The sequence below is a fragment of the Nicotiana attenuata genome, chromosome 2 (genome assembly GCF_001879085.1).
Source record: "Nicotiana attenuata strain UT chromosome 2, NIATTr2, whole genome shotgun sequence".
Lineage (NCBI taxonomy): Eukaryota > Viridiplantae > Streptophyta > Magnoliopsida > Solanales > Solanaceae > Nicotiana > Nicotiana attenuata.
Genome location: NC_031990.1, coordinates 6,902,964 through 6,917,897, shown reverse-complemented (window position 1 = coordinate 6,917,897; position 14,934 = coordinate 6,902,964).

Sequence of the window (14,934 nt, the reverse complement as noted above, 5' to 3'; positions counted from 1 at the left end):
TGGGGGAGGGGGGGAGGGGGTGTTTTGGGGGGTGTAGGGGCTGTTTGGACCGTTGGCAACGGCTATTTTTGCCATTTAAGCCGTTGCCCAACGGATAGGTTTTTTTAAAAAAAAAAAAAAACTGGCGGGACGCGGGACGGGACGGGACAAACGGGACGAAATGGCCGTCCCGTCCCATCTCGTGTCCCGCCAGACATGGCCCATCCCATTTAACTTGAAGCGGGACGGGACCGGGACGGGACGCGGGACGGGACGGGCCGGCCCGTCCCGTTGGACAGCCATAATCCCACCAATATATTTCCCTGATATTATGATACATCTTCATTGCTCCTGGATGAACAGAATAACGAGAATAGTGAGTTTCTCCCATAACCTGCCGGCATAGCTGATAAGTTAGGATTTTAACATGTTTTACGCCCCTACTTGCCTATGCTTTGATCATATATTTGTACAAAATTGTCCCAAAAGGCTCACAGGTTGTGCTTGTTTGCAAGTTTGATCGACAAAGTGACGAAATGTCAAAGATCGACTCAAAAAGGAGTGAAACCTGTTCAAGTATCAAAGACCAAGAAATCTAAGGGAAAAAGGCCTAGTGCGGACTGCGCAAATTGGTATGCGGCCGCACTAGGAGATTTAGAGAGTTGGCAAACTGGGCTTAAGGGCAATGCGGCCGCGGTACATATCTCGCGGTCCGCGATGAAGGCTCCGCGGCCGCACATCATTTTGTGCGGTCCGCGGAATAGAGATTCAGAGAGTTGAAGTTTTCAGAGTCCACACCCATGCGGTCCGCGATCGTCTTTGCGCGGACTGCGCCAGCTTCCTCCGCGGCCGCGGTCCATTTTACGCGGTCCGCGGAGCCCGACTTCAGAGAGCTAAATTTTGAATTTCAATAGCCTTGTGCGGCTGCGGTCCATTTTGTGCAGCCCGCACTGGCCCCGCAGGGGTATTTTTGTCCAGTTTTTCCAGCCTAGTATAAATAGGACATCTTACCATTTTTAGGTCATCTGTTATATTCAGAACACAGCTGCGCTTGTGAGAACAGCTTTTGTAGCCATTTTTGGCATCTTAGCTTCAATTTAACGATAGATTCTTGCAATTTAATTTAGTATTTAGTTATTATGCCTTGTTCCTCATCTATTTCTTCATTTTCTCTTTCAAGCATGTGTAGCTAACCCCATTAGCTAGGGTTGTGGCTCAACCCTAGTGTGGGTAATTGATGGATGTTGCCATCTAGGGTTAGATTGACTATGGGTGTTTGCTATTTGGGTTGATTTTATGTTTTAATCTATAAATTGGTGGTTGCAAACACTGATTTGTGCTTTGTGGATTTGACTCTTCTTGAGAAAGAAAGTCTAAGTCTCCAAAATTGATCCAACAAGGAATTGGGATGGACTCATGAGAAATGATAGTCCCAATTAACGGGTTAAATCTCGAGAGAGTAATCACCCTAATTGCTTGGTCTAATTTGCCTACCCATTTGGTCTCGAGAGAGTCGAGTGGGCAAAATCATTCTCTACCGAGAGGTGTGAGAGTGGGTAAAATTGTGCAACGGTTATAGCATAAGCCCCAATTATGTCAATCAAACCTTAGTAACATCGACCCGTCAATTAGCCACCTAGGTGACGCCACGACCCTAGTCCCATTCTTCCCATTAGATACAACTTTAGCAATTATCTCGTAGCATAATCTAGTTTCAATTAGTAGTTTATAATTGAAAAACCCAAAAATGTTAGAAGTGACTTTTAGAACAATTACACGACTCTAGTCTAGATAGATACCCAGATCCAATTTCTAGCTCTCTGAGGAATTCGATCCCGACCCTCATATCGGGTAAAAGCTATTGCGACCCTCTCTTCCTACTTTATAGTAGTGTGGAGTTAGCAGCGATCAACTTTTTGGCGCTGTTGCCGGGGAGCTAACGGTTTTGGATATCTATTTAGTTAGTTTAGTGTGTTGTTCTTCTTTCCTTCTTATTTACTAATTTGTGTGCGTGATTACTACAGGTACCAAATGGCTTTAAACGCGAATGACCCTCTTGGCAACGTGCTTGTGGGGGAGGAGGTAGATGAAATTGGAGACGATGAGGTTCCTCTTGTACCTCCCGGACGTGGACGAGGCCGCCAGGCTAATGCTAATGACAACGTTCCAGACCCTCCTTCGCCACCTCTAAGAGCGGTTCCAAGGGTGCTACCGAATCAAGGATATGCGAGTGCCATCGTTCCTCCCCGAATCCGGGCGGGGAACTTTCAAATCACAAATGTCATGTTGACCTTGCTCGAGCAACGAGGATATTTTTCGGGCGCCTCTGATCAAAATGCTTATAAGCACTTGAAGGGGTTCGTAGATACATGCTGGGGTAGCAAGCAAACAAACGTGTCCGAGCATGCGTTGAGATTGTGGCTTTTCCCGTTTTCTCTTTGGGGTAAAGCGTTGGATTGGTTAGAAAGGCTCCCCAATCATTCCATCACTACGTGGGATGAATTGGCGGACAAGTTTATTTCCAAGTTCTTTTCGCCGAGTCACATGGCGGCGCTTCGTGATGAAATTTCGGCATTCAAGCAAGAGCCAACGGAACCCTTGCATGAAATATGGGAAAGATTTAGAACAATGGTGAAAGAATGCCCAAACAACGATATGACCGAGGCAATGATTCAACAAACCTTTTATTGGGGCATCAAAACCACTAATCAATGCATTGTGAACCAGTTGGCCGGAGGCAACTTTATGAAGCTTCCTTACAATGAAGCTTGTGATATTCTCGACGAGATGGCCGACACTTCTTCGGCTTGGCAAAGTAGGGCCAATGTTCCTCAAGGCGACCCTACGGTGATCCATTTGCACAAGGAATTGCATGACCATGGTCAAGATATTGCCGATCTTACTACTACTATGAATCAATTGGCTAAGGCGCAATTACAACAAGTCCAAAATCCTCGCCAAGTCAATTCCATGGAAGGAGTGAATATGCTTAAGAGAAGGCAAAGAGGGCAACAACCTCAAGGAAATTGTGATCAATATGATGATGGTGGTGGTTTTTCAAATGAGTGTTATGATGAGCAAAGTGAAGAGGTACAATATGTTAACAACTATCAAGGCAATAGAGGCAATTCTTCAAACCAACAATGGCGACCTCAAGGTAATTGGGGCAATCAACAACAAGGCGGTGGTAATAAGAACAACAACAACCAAGGCGGTAATTGGGGGAACAACAACAACCAAGGCGGTAATTGGGGGAACAACAATCAAGGCAATCAAGGGCAGTGGAATGGAAATAACAACAATTGGAACAACAACGGTCAAGGCAATTGGAACAATAATGGAAACCAAGGTAATAGGGGGCAAGGCTTTCAAAGGCCCCTCATGTACCAACAACCGAACAATCCACCCCCGTTCCCTTATCAAGGATCTAGTTCTTCGGGTAATGATATGGGAAGAATAGAAATGATGTTCGAACAAATGATGAAGAAGAACCAAGATTCTGATGCTCAATTGGCTTCACATAATACCTCCATTCGGAATTTAGAGGTGCAATTAGGCCAAATTTCTCAATCGTTGAATACTCGCCCAAAGGGTGCTCTACCAAGTGATACGGTAGTGAACCCTAAGGGTGGGAACAATCATGTGATGGCGGTTACAACAAGAAGTGGGAGAGGCGGTGATGTGCCTGCCTCGAAAGATAAGCAAGTTGTGGATGATGATGTTGAGTTGCAAGAAAATGATAGTCCTTTGGTAGTTGAAGATGTGGCAGAGAATGATGTGAACAATGATGTGAGGATTGACATTGATGAGGCCGAGGTGGAAACTCCAGAGGCCGTGAACCCGTCTAGGGAGCATATAATTGGCATGCCGGAGCCGGTGGTGCCAAAAGCCAAGGCACCTTTGCCTAGACCACCTCCGCCTTATCCTCAAAGGCTAGCCAAGCAGAAAAGTGACAACCAATTCCGTAAGTTCATTGACATGATGAAGAGCTTATCCATCAACGTGCCTATGGTAGAGGCTTTGGAGCAAATGCCTGGGTATGCGAAATTCATGAAGGATTTGGTTACAAAGAAGCATTCCATGGATTGTGAAACAATAAAGATGACTCACCAAGTCAGTGCGATAGTACATTCAATGGCCCCGAAATTAGAGGATCCTGGTGCTTTCACTATCCCTTGCACCATTGGTAGTGCAGACTTTGCCAAAGCTTTATGTGATCTTGGGGCAAGCATCAATTTAATGCCCTTCTCAGTTTTCAAGACTCTAGGTATTGCGCCACCAAGGCCAGCTTCCATACGATTACAGATGGCAGATAGATCAATGAAGCGTCCTCTGGGTATAGTAGATGATGTGCTTGTCCGGGTGGACATATTTATCCTACCGGCGGACTTTGTGATTTTGGACTGTGAGGTGGACTATGGGGTCCCAATTATTCTAGGGAGACCTTTCCTTGCAACGGGGAAGGCATTGGTTGATGTTGAAGCGGGTGAACTAACTTTCAGGGTAGGTGATGAGAAGGTCGTCTTCCATGTTTGCAAATCCATGAAGCATCCCAATAGCACCGAGGTGTGCTCTTTTGTAGACATTGTCACAGTTGTGATAGCGGATGACACAAGTTCTATGATCAACGTGGAGGACCCTCTTGGGGCCGTGCTCTTAAAACTTGATGTCGATGATGATGCAAGCAGAGTGGAGTGTCAAAGGTCGAACTCCACACTACTATAAAGTAGGAAGAGAGGGTCGCAATAGCTTTTACCCGATATGAGGGTCGGGATCGAATTCCTCAGAGAGCTAGAAATTGGAGCTGGGTATCTATCTAGACTAGAGTCGTGTAATTGTTCAAAATGTCACTTCTAACATTTTTGGGTTTTTCAATTATAAACTACTATTATCAAACTACTAATTGAAACTAGATTATGCTAAGAGATAATTGCTAAAGTTGTATCTAATGGTAAGAAGGGCACTAGGGTCGTGGCGTCACCTAGGTGGCTAATTGACGGGTGGATGTTACTAAGGTTCGATTGACATAATTGGGGCTTATGCTATAACTGTTGCACAATTTTACCCACTCTCACACCTCTCGGTAGAGAGAGTGCTTTTGCCCACTCGACTCTCTCAAGACCAAATGGGTAGGCAAATCAGACCAAGCAACTAGGGTTCAAGTAGGGTGATTACTCTCTCGATATTTAACCCGTTAATTGGGACTATCATTTCTCATGAGTCCATCCCAATTTCTTGTTGGGTCAATTTTGGAGACTTAGACTCTCTTTCTCAAGAAGAGTCAAATCCACAAAGCACAAATCAGTGTTTGCAACCACCAATTTATAGATTAAAACATAAAATCAACCCAAATAGCAAACACCCATAGTCAATCTAAACCTAGATGGCAACACCCATCAATTACCCACACTAGGGTTGAGCCACAACCCTAGCTAATTGGTTTAGCTACACATGCTTGAAAGAGAAAATGAAGAAATAGATGAGGAACAAGGCATAATAACTAAATACTAAATTAAATTGCAAGAATCTATCGTTAAATTGAAGCTAAGATGCCGAAAATGGCTACAAAAGTTGTTCTCGCGAGCGCAGCTGTGTTCTGAATATAACAGATGACCTAAGAATGGTAAAATGTCCTATTTATACTAGGCTGGAAAAACTAGACAAAAATACCCCTGCGGGTGTCAGTGCGGGCCGCACAAAATGGACCGCGGCCGCACAAGGCTCTTGAAATTCAAAATTTATCTCTCTGAAGTTGGGCTCCGCAGACCGCGTAGAATGGACCGCGGCCGCGGAGGAAGCTGGCGCGGTCCGCGCAAAGACGACCGCGGACCGCATGGGTGTGGACTCTGAAAACTTCAACTCTCTGAATCTCTATTCCGCGGACCGCACAAAATGGCGTGCGGCATTTACCTGGCAACATTAGGGACACATAATCGTCCTCAATATTTGAGGACCCCATAATCTCAAATGGTTCCTTCTCCTTCTGAGGGTTGTATCTCTGTTGTGAGCTAACACAGGATCCTCATACTGGCGTTTATGCCTACTACTCTTTTATGACGATTCGAAATTCTCGTCGTCGGCTTCCTCGAGGTAGAGTTCGTTTTGTAATAGGAGCCCCGTTGGGCTTTTACGGAGCTTGGCCTGCTTTCGCATTAACTCACCATTTGGTGATTTGGTTCGTAGCAGCCCTTCATTTCAGTTACTAAAGAGGATATTGCCGTGTCCTGAATAATAACTCGGGTGTCACCTGAATCCAGTAATCGAACTCCAATACTAGATAGCTGATGAATCTCATGGGATATTTCACTTTCCTCTAGCTGTAAATATGATAGGCTACCCATAGATCTACGGCTGAGGGCGTCGGATACTATAGTCGTCTTCCCTAGATGGTATAAAATATCAACGTCATAGTCTTTTAGTAGCTCCAACCATCTCCTCTAACGTAAATTCAATTCTTTTTTCTTGAAGATATACTGAAGGCTCTTAAGATCCGTATAGATATCAACATGAATACCATACAAATAGTGCCTCCACATCTTTAGTGCATGAATCACCTGGCTAACTCTAAATCGTGGGTCGAATATTTTGTTTCGTGCTTTCTTAGTTTTCTAGAAGCATAAGCGACAACCTTACCATGTTGCATCAATACACAACCAAATCCAACGCCCGAAGCATCACAATAAATAACATACCCATCGATTCCTTCTAGGAGTGTCAGAACCGGTGCTGAGTCAATCTGTCCTTCAATGCGTGGAAACTCCGCTCACAAGCATCAGTCCACTGAAACTTAGCTGCCTTCTGGGTCAACTTTGTCAATGGAGCTAAAAGAGAAGAAAAGCCCTCTACAAATCTATTGTAATAACCTGCCAAACCCAGGAAACTACGAACCTCCATCGGTGTCGTAGGTCTAGGCCAAGTCTTCACTGCCTCAATCTTCTGTGTATCAACACGGATACCCTCACCTAAAATAATATGCCCATGAAAAGCTACAGAATTCAACCAGAATCCACATTCAGAGAATTTTGCATACAATTTCCTTTTTTGTAGAACTCTGAGCACAGTACGCAAATGATCTACATGCTCAGCCTCTGAACTGGAATAAACCAATATATCATCTATAAATACAATCAGGAAAAAATCTAGAAAGGGTATGAACATACGGTTCATCAAGTCCATAAATACTGTTGGGGCATTAGTCAAACCGAACGACATAACATGAGACTCAAAGTGCCCATTTCTGGTCTTGAATGTTGTCTTCGGAATATCATTCTTTTTAACCCTTACCTGATGGTAACCAGACCTCAAGTCTATCTTCGAGAAACACTTGGCACCTTGCAATTGATCAAATAAATCATTAATCCTCGGGAGTGGGTGCTTATTCTTGATCGTCGCCTTATTCAACTGCCTATATCAACACACATCCGCAAGGTACCATCTTTCTTTCTCACAAATAACACAGGTGTTCCCCACGGTGATGTACTGGTTCTGATAAATCCTTTTTCAAGAAAATCAACTCTCTCAGCTCTGCAAGTGCCATTCTATAAGGAGAAATAGATATTGGCTGAGTATCTCGTAATATGTCAATAGTAAACTCAATCTCCTGCTCTGGCGGAAGGCCTGGAAGCTCAAACTCATTAACCACAGGGATAGACTGAAGGGTCAGTGCTACCTTTTTCAATTTATCTAGTGAACATAGGCTTCGAGTGCGTACCAGGCGAGACTATGACTGAGTCAAGCGGACACCCGCTAATCCGCGCTTCCCGACTCTACTTTCACATCCTGTACCTGAACTAAGTGATAAATATAGCCCTTTCTGATCATCTTCCTTTCCTTGAGATAGGAAATAAACCTACCTCTCGGTGTTGCCGTATTCCCTTTCCACTCCAAAACTGGATCCCCTGGAAACTGGAATCAAACCATATTTGATATACAATCAACTTTAGCATAACAAGAAGCCAACCAATCCATACCCATTATAACATCAAATTCTACCATATCTAACTCAATCAGGTCTGCTACTGTAGAACGACTATGAACTACTACTATACAATCTCTATATGCCCGTCTAGCTATCACTAGATCCCCCAACAGGTGTAGACACCTCAAAAGTTTTAATCAACTCAGGTTCTATCCCAAACTTACTAGCAACCAACGGAGTGACATATAATAAGGTGAAATCTGGATCAATCAATGCATATACATCATATGAGGAGATTGATAATATACCTGTAACAACATCAGGTGATGACTCCTGATCCTGTCGACTCGCTAATGCATAAATGCGGTTCTGAGGACTACTCGAGCTAGATGCTCCACCTCTGCCTCTACTACGACCGACTGGTGCCTGTGAACATTGCCTAGGGGGGCGTACTGATGATGACGAACCAAGTACAGATCCCGCTGGCTGAACTCTACCTGCACCACTTTTTGTTGGACAATCTCTCATAACGTGGCCTAGATAACCACAAGTATAACAAACACCCAACCCCATAAGGCACTGCCCGACATGCTGCTTACCACACTGAGCACATCGTGGCAAGGGTGGCCGCATCTGACTTGACTCACCCCTATACTGAGAACTAGAAGCCCTAGAACTCTAATTAGGCCCTGAATATGTGAAACGATCAAATATCCTACTGGCAAATTGGGGGGTGCACTAGCTAATGGCTGGGCTGGATACCTCGGGTACTGCTGTCTCTGACTACCTCGAAACTCACAAGAAGGACCCGAAGATCTCGCTCTCTTACTCAGGCCCCTATCATGCTCATGATCGACCCTTTTCTTCTGCTTACGCCCCTCTACACCCTTAGCGTATGCTTGAATACGAGAAATATCCATGTCTGGCTGAAGTGAGACAGACATATAATCATTAAGAAGGTGCAGCTCCAACCCCATCATGAACCGGTGGACCCGATCCTCCATCTTAGCTACAATAGTGGGGGCATACTAGCCAAAGAATCAAACCGAAGGTTGTACTCCCGAACACTCATATTACCCTGCCGAAGGGTCAAGAACCTATCAACTATGGACCGTCTAAGATCTGGTGGCAAAAAATGACAAAGAAAAGCCTCTGTAAACTCCTTCCATACTGCAAGAGGGGCAGCCTCACCTCTGGACAACTCCCAACACTCGTACCAATTAACTGCAACATCTCGAACTCTATAGGAAGCTAGCTCAATTGACTCAGTCTCAGTGGACTTCATTACCCTCAAAGTCCTCTGCATCCTATCGATAAATACCTGAGGGTCCTCATTTGTATCTTCTCCAGTGAATATCGGAGGGTCTAAATTAATGAAATCACGAACCCTCAGACTGATGGCCCTATCTGTATGACCAATACCTACCTCCTAGCGTCGAACCTGTGCAGCTACTAATCGAGTCAATAGCTGAATAACATCTCTCATCTCCTGACCAGGTGCATCTGGTGCCCCGCGGATCTGCTCTGTAGAGAGTGGCGTATGTGAAGTCTGAGATGGAGTCTCATCAGCCACGAACTTTCCCTTCTGGGTGGCTGTAGCCTTCTTAGGCATTGCTGAAAACATAACATACCGTTATGAAAATGGACCCTTATATCGCACGATCTAAGATAAAATATCCTATATGTCCTGCAGCCTCTTGTTTATAAGTGTAGTGCACAACACACTCATAAACAAGACTTTACTAGCCACAGTTTGTAGACAACCCTAGGATAGAACTTTTCTGATACCACTTTTGTCACGACCCAAACCGATGGGCCATGACGAGCGTCTGAGTCCTACCTGTCGAACACCCCTAAGAATACATCTAAGACATAACATGAAACAAGGGTAGGTGATGCATAACATATGTCAATAAACCGTTGAATCGTATGAATAACATACATGAGGAAACATGCCCAAAAGACATATATAAATATACATGCAGATACGGTAGGGCGAGCCGACAAAGCAGCTATAGACAACTATATATCAAAACTAGAAGCCGACAAGGCCACATACTATCCAACTATACATGACTGTATACAGACCTGTACTAGAGTGTACAACTGTATAAAGGGTGTGAGGGCCCCGTTGTACCCATAACTACATATAAAAATATCGTACCAAAACCCAATAGCAACTCCGGATCAAATGGAGCACACCAACTCTCGCTGAGCTAGATCCTAAGAAGGGGGCCCGTCATCCTATCTACCTGCACCTGCGGGCATGAAACGCATGCCCCTAGACAATAGGGGCATCAGTACGAAAAATGTACCGAGTATGTAAGGCATGAAAAACAATATATAAAAAACATGAAAGATGGAATAAAAGGCTCAACCTGTAAGTCTGAATAGTTGTGTGAATCATGAAACATTTATAGCATCATGCACATGCGTACAAATGGCATATCATGCATACGTATATGCGTACATAACGTCATCAAGCCTCTGAGGGAATCCAATCATATCATCTCGGCCTCAGTGGGCAAAATCATCAACGTATACCAACTGATCAAGTGGTGGTGCGTATATAACGCTGTAACCTTTCCCATACCATACATATATATACGTGTATATAACACCATCTGGTCATAGGTCAATGTACATGTATAAATGAATGCAATGCATAATAAATTAATTCAATAAGATCTCTCGGGATGTCACACGATTAATATGCCTTCGTTTAATATCACGAAATAAACTTTATCAACTTACGTATTTTCTAAAAACCATGAACAGACGATATAATAATAGGATATATGGGGAATCAAGAACATAGGCATCCCTAGTACTTCTAAGAATAGAGTCATTTAAGAAGGTTGCGCGTTTGCTCGTTTTGTTATATCATATGGATCATGCCAAAAGGAAAGAAGGGATAGCCTTAACTACCTGAGTCGATTCTCTTGACAATCCCTCCAACATACGTCAATCACGACAAAACACGTAACGGCAGGATCAAAGTAGGGAGAAATCCGTGTGATGTCCTTGAGAAAGATTATATCGTGCTTCCTTAGAATTGCAAGTCACGCTGTTATAGCATTATATGATTTCGTATATATTCTTTTTGTGGCTGCTCCTCCATTACTTTGCAAATATATACATCTCACTTTAATGATGTAGGGAAGTCTCTTTATCATAGTGGGTTGTGGGCCCCACTTTATGTGGATTACTTTGCCAAAAACTCCCCTAAATATGCCACCTAGCTATATAAATTACCTAGTCACTATTAGGTTTGATCAATTATCCCACTTGCTGCCACGTGGGGATGGTATTTCCACTAATTGCTTATCCACAAATTTTTAATTAGTTTTTTAATCTCCCACTAAAAAGCAATAACTAACCCATTACCCACATAATTAGATTTTATCTCAATTTACCTAAAATACTATTCACTTGTAACATACTTTATATACCTTACTATCATGGTCTTGTGGTACATTGTATGGCACTAGTCGATAAATATGGAATATTATAGAGTGGACTGTATTTTATCCCAAATTGTCAAACTTCAATGAAACTCATTTTCTTCGATTTGTTTACCCTCTAACCTTCACGACACTTACTTATCACCTGTTATAAATAGCAAAATACTTATAACCTCAAAAATAATCTCATTTCCGCGCTTACGTTTATTAAATTATGACAAAAATTTAACGTACAAAAATGCGGGATGTAACATCGACTATAGAGGACTTCGACCCTATTCAATTAGACCCCAATGACTACAACAAAAACGCCTACACCGGCTGCAAACTCTGAGAACCAGGTAAATTCAGTCAATTCTTAATAACTAATGCAGATTTGTTAGCCTTCAGCCATACAGATATGCCGGGCATCCCCAAGGAGATCGGCACACACAAACTAAACGTCGACCCGCTCTACCCCGGTAAGGTAGCTCAGACGTAAGTTCAATCACGCCATCAACGATGCCATCCATGAGGAGGTGGAGAAACTATTAGAAAATGGCTCTATTAGGGAGTCGAAGTACCCCAAATGGATCGCCAACGTAGTGATGGTCAAAAAGAAAAATGGGAAATGGCAGATATGTGTCGACTTCACAGGATTGAACAAAGTGTGCTCAAAGGACTCGTTCCCATTACCACATATCGACCAACTCATTGACACGACAACCGGACACGAGTTAATAAATTTTTTGGACGCGTACTCGGGCTATAGCCAGATACTTATGGAAGAAGAAGACCAAGAGAAAACCACGTTCATCACCCACCAAGGAACATATTGTTACAGGGTCATGCCATTTGGGTTGAAAAACGTAGGGGCTACATATCAACAACTGGTCACGAAAATATTCAAATATCAGTTCGGTAAGACCATGGAGGTGTATATTGATGACATGCTGGTGAAATTCATAAAGGGAGAGGACCATATCGACCATTTGAAGGAGGCCTTCGACATACTAAGACGGTAAAGAATGAAACTAAACCCGGAGAAATGCGCGTTCGGGGTAGCCTCGGGGAAGTTCTTGGGCTTCTTAGTATCAAAATGGGGGATCGAGGTCAACCTAGACCAAATAAAAGCTATCAAAGAAATACCAGAGCTCCTAACTACCAAGAAGCAAGTCCAAAGGTTGACTGGACAAATCGCCGCCTTATCGAGATTCATCTCGCGGTCGTCTAACAGATGTGACAGATTTTTCGGCGTACTCAAAAAAGACAACGGCCTTGAGTGGACACCCGAGTGCATACAATCTTTGCGAGAACTGAAGGCGTATCTTTCATCACCGCTTCTGCTCTCAAAGCCCGAACCTGGGGAACATCTCCTCGTCTACCTGGCCGTATCCAAAGTAGCAGTAAGTGCAGTCCTGATTCGAGAAACCAAAGGTACGCAATCTCCCATTTATTACATTAGCAAAACACTTGTCGACGCCGAGATGAGGTAGACGCACCTCGATAAACTGGCCCTGGCACTAGTCGTAGCTTTACGAAAGCTTAGACCCTATTTCCAATGCCACCCTATCTCGGTTGTTACTACTTTTCCCCTAAGAGGAATTTTACATAAACCCGAGCTATCGGGAAAGCTGGCCAAGTGGGCCATCGAGCTAAGCGAGTACGATATCATGTATCAGCCGGGAACGACAATAAAGTCGCAAATGCTCGCTGACTTCGTCGCAGACTTTAGTGCAAAAATAATGCCTGAAGTCGAGAAGGAAGCCGTCCAAGCTTCTCTCCAAACACAAGACCTTTGGATCCTATACATCGATGGCGCATCCAATGCCTCCGGATCCGGACTGGGACTCGTACTCGGGTCTCTACCGGCGAAGTAATATGCCAGTCCATAAGATGCCCATATATGACTAACAACGAGGCTGAGTATAAGGCCGTTATTGCAGGATTGAGGCTCGCACTCAAGTATGGGCAAATCGGTTGAAACTCAACAGTGATTCCCAACTCGTAGTCAACCAAGTCACAGGGACTTTCAAAATTAAAGAACAAAGGTTGCAAAAATATCAGACCAAGATTTGTAAGTTGTTGCCCGAGCTCGACGATTGCCAGCTCGACCAGATCCCGTGTGCGTAGAATGCTGAAGCAGACGGCCATGCTAAATTGGTCGCGGCTACCAAAAGCATCACGAACGGGGATAAAAGTGTAGTCCACCTTCTCAACTCATCGCTAGACCAAATCGAGGTAAGATCGGTAAGCTTAACTTGGGATTGGGGCAATCCTATTATCACCTATTTGCAGAACGGCACACTCCCAAACGACAAAAAGGAAGCCAAGAAACGAAGAATGCAAGCAGCCAGATACAATCTCCTCCATAGCAATCTATACAAGAAGACATATGGCGGCCCTCTAGTGAAATGTCTAGGCTCAAACCAGATCCAGCGCATCCTTGAAGAAGTCCACGAAGGCTATTGCGGTGCTCACTCCGGCAAATGAGCACTCGTTAGGTGCCTCATACGGGCAGGATACTTTGGCCCACCATGAAAATGGACGCCTCAGAATTTGTGAAGAAATGCGAACAATGTAAGAAATACATCCCAATAATTCACCAAGAAGGCGAATACCTCCACTCGGTCATCTCTCTGTGGTCGTTCATCAAGTGGGGATGGACATGGCCCCCTCCCAGTAGGGCGAGGTAATATACGATTCCTTTTGGTTTTAACTAACTATTTTTCTAAATGGGTGGAAGCAGGAGCGTTCGCCCAAATACATGAACAAGAGGTAATCACCTTTATATGGAGAAACATCATCTGTCGATTTGGCCTACCCAAAGATATCAACTGCGACAATGGACCCTAGTTCATGGGAAAGAAAATCGCCGAGTTCTTTAAGAAATGGCATATTAAGAAGATACTTTCAAGCCCGTATCACCCGGCGGGTAACGGACAAGCAGAATCCTCCAACAAGTCCATATTAAACATTATGAAGAAAAATCTCGAAGACGCCAAGGGACTGTGGCCGGAAATACTCCCAAAAGTATTATGGGCATATAGAACTACCGCGAAAACGAGCACAGGAGAAACACCCTACTCTTTGGTCTATGGGACCGAAGCAGTTATACCAATCAAAGTTGGAGAGCTTAGCCTAAGGTACTCCCACGAAAGTGGTACTACTAATGATGAGAATAGAAGGCAGGAACTCGATAAACGACGAACAAAGAGATATGGCGTACATAAGGATGGTCGCCCAAAAATAACAAGTAGACCGTTATTATAATAAGAAAGAAAAGGTCCGGCCGCTCGAAGTCGGGGAATACATACTCAAAGCCAAAACTCAAGCAAGCAGAGATCCATGGGAAGGAAAATTGGGAACAAACTGGGACGGCCCGTACAAAATCACAGCCAAAGCAATCAAAGGTTCATTCCAATTAAAGACGATGGAAGGAAGAAGATTACCGAATAATTGGAACATCAGCCACCTCAAATACTTCAACTTCTAAAAGGAAGAGGCATCTCCAAGTCGTACTCTTTTTCCCTCACTTGAGTTTTGTCCTATTAGGGTTTTCTCAAGGAGGTTTCTAACGAGGCGACAAAAGGG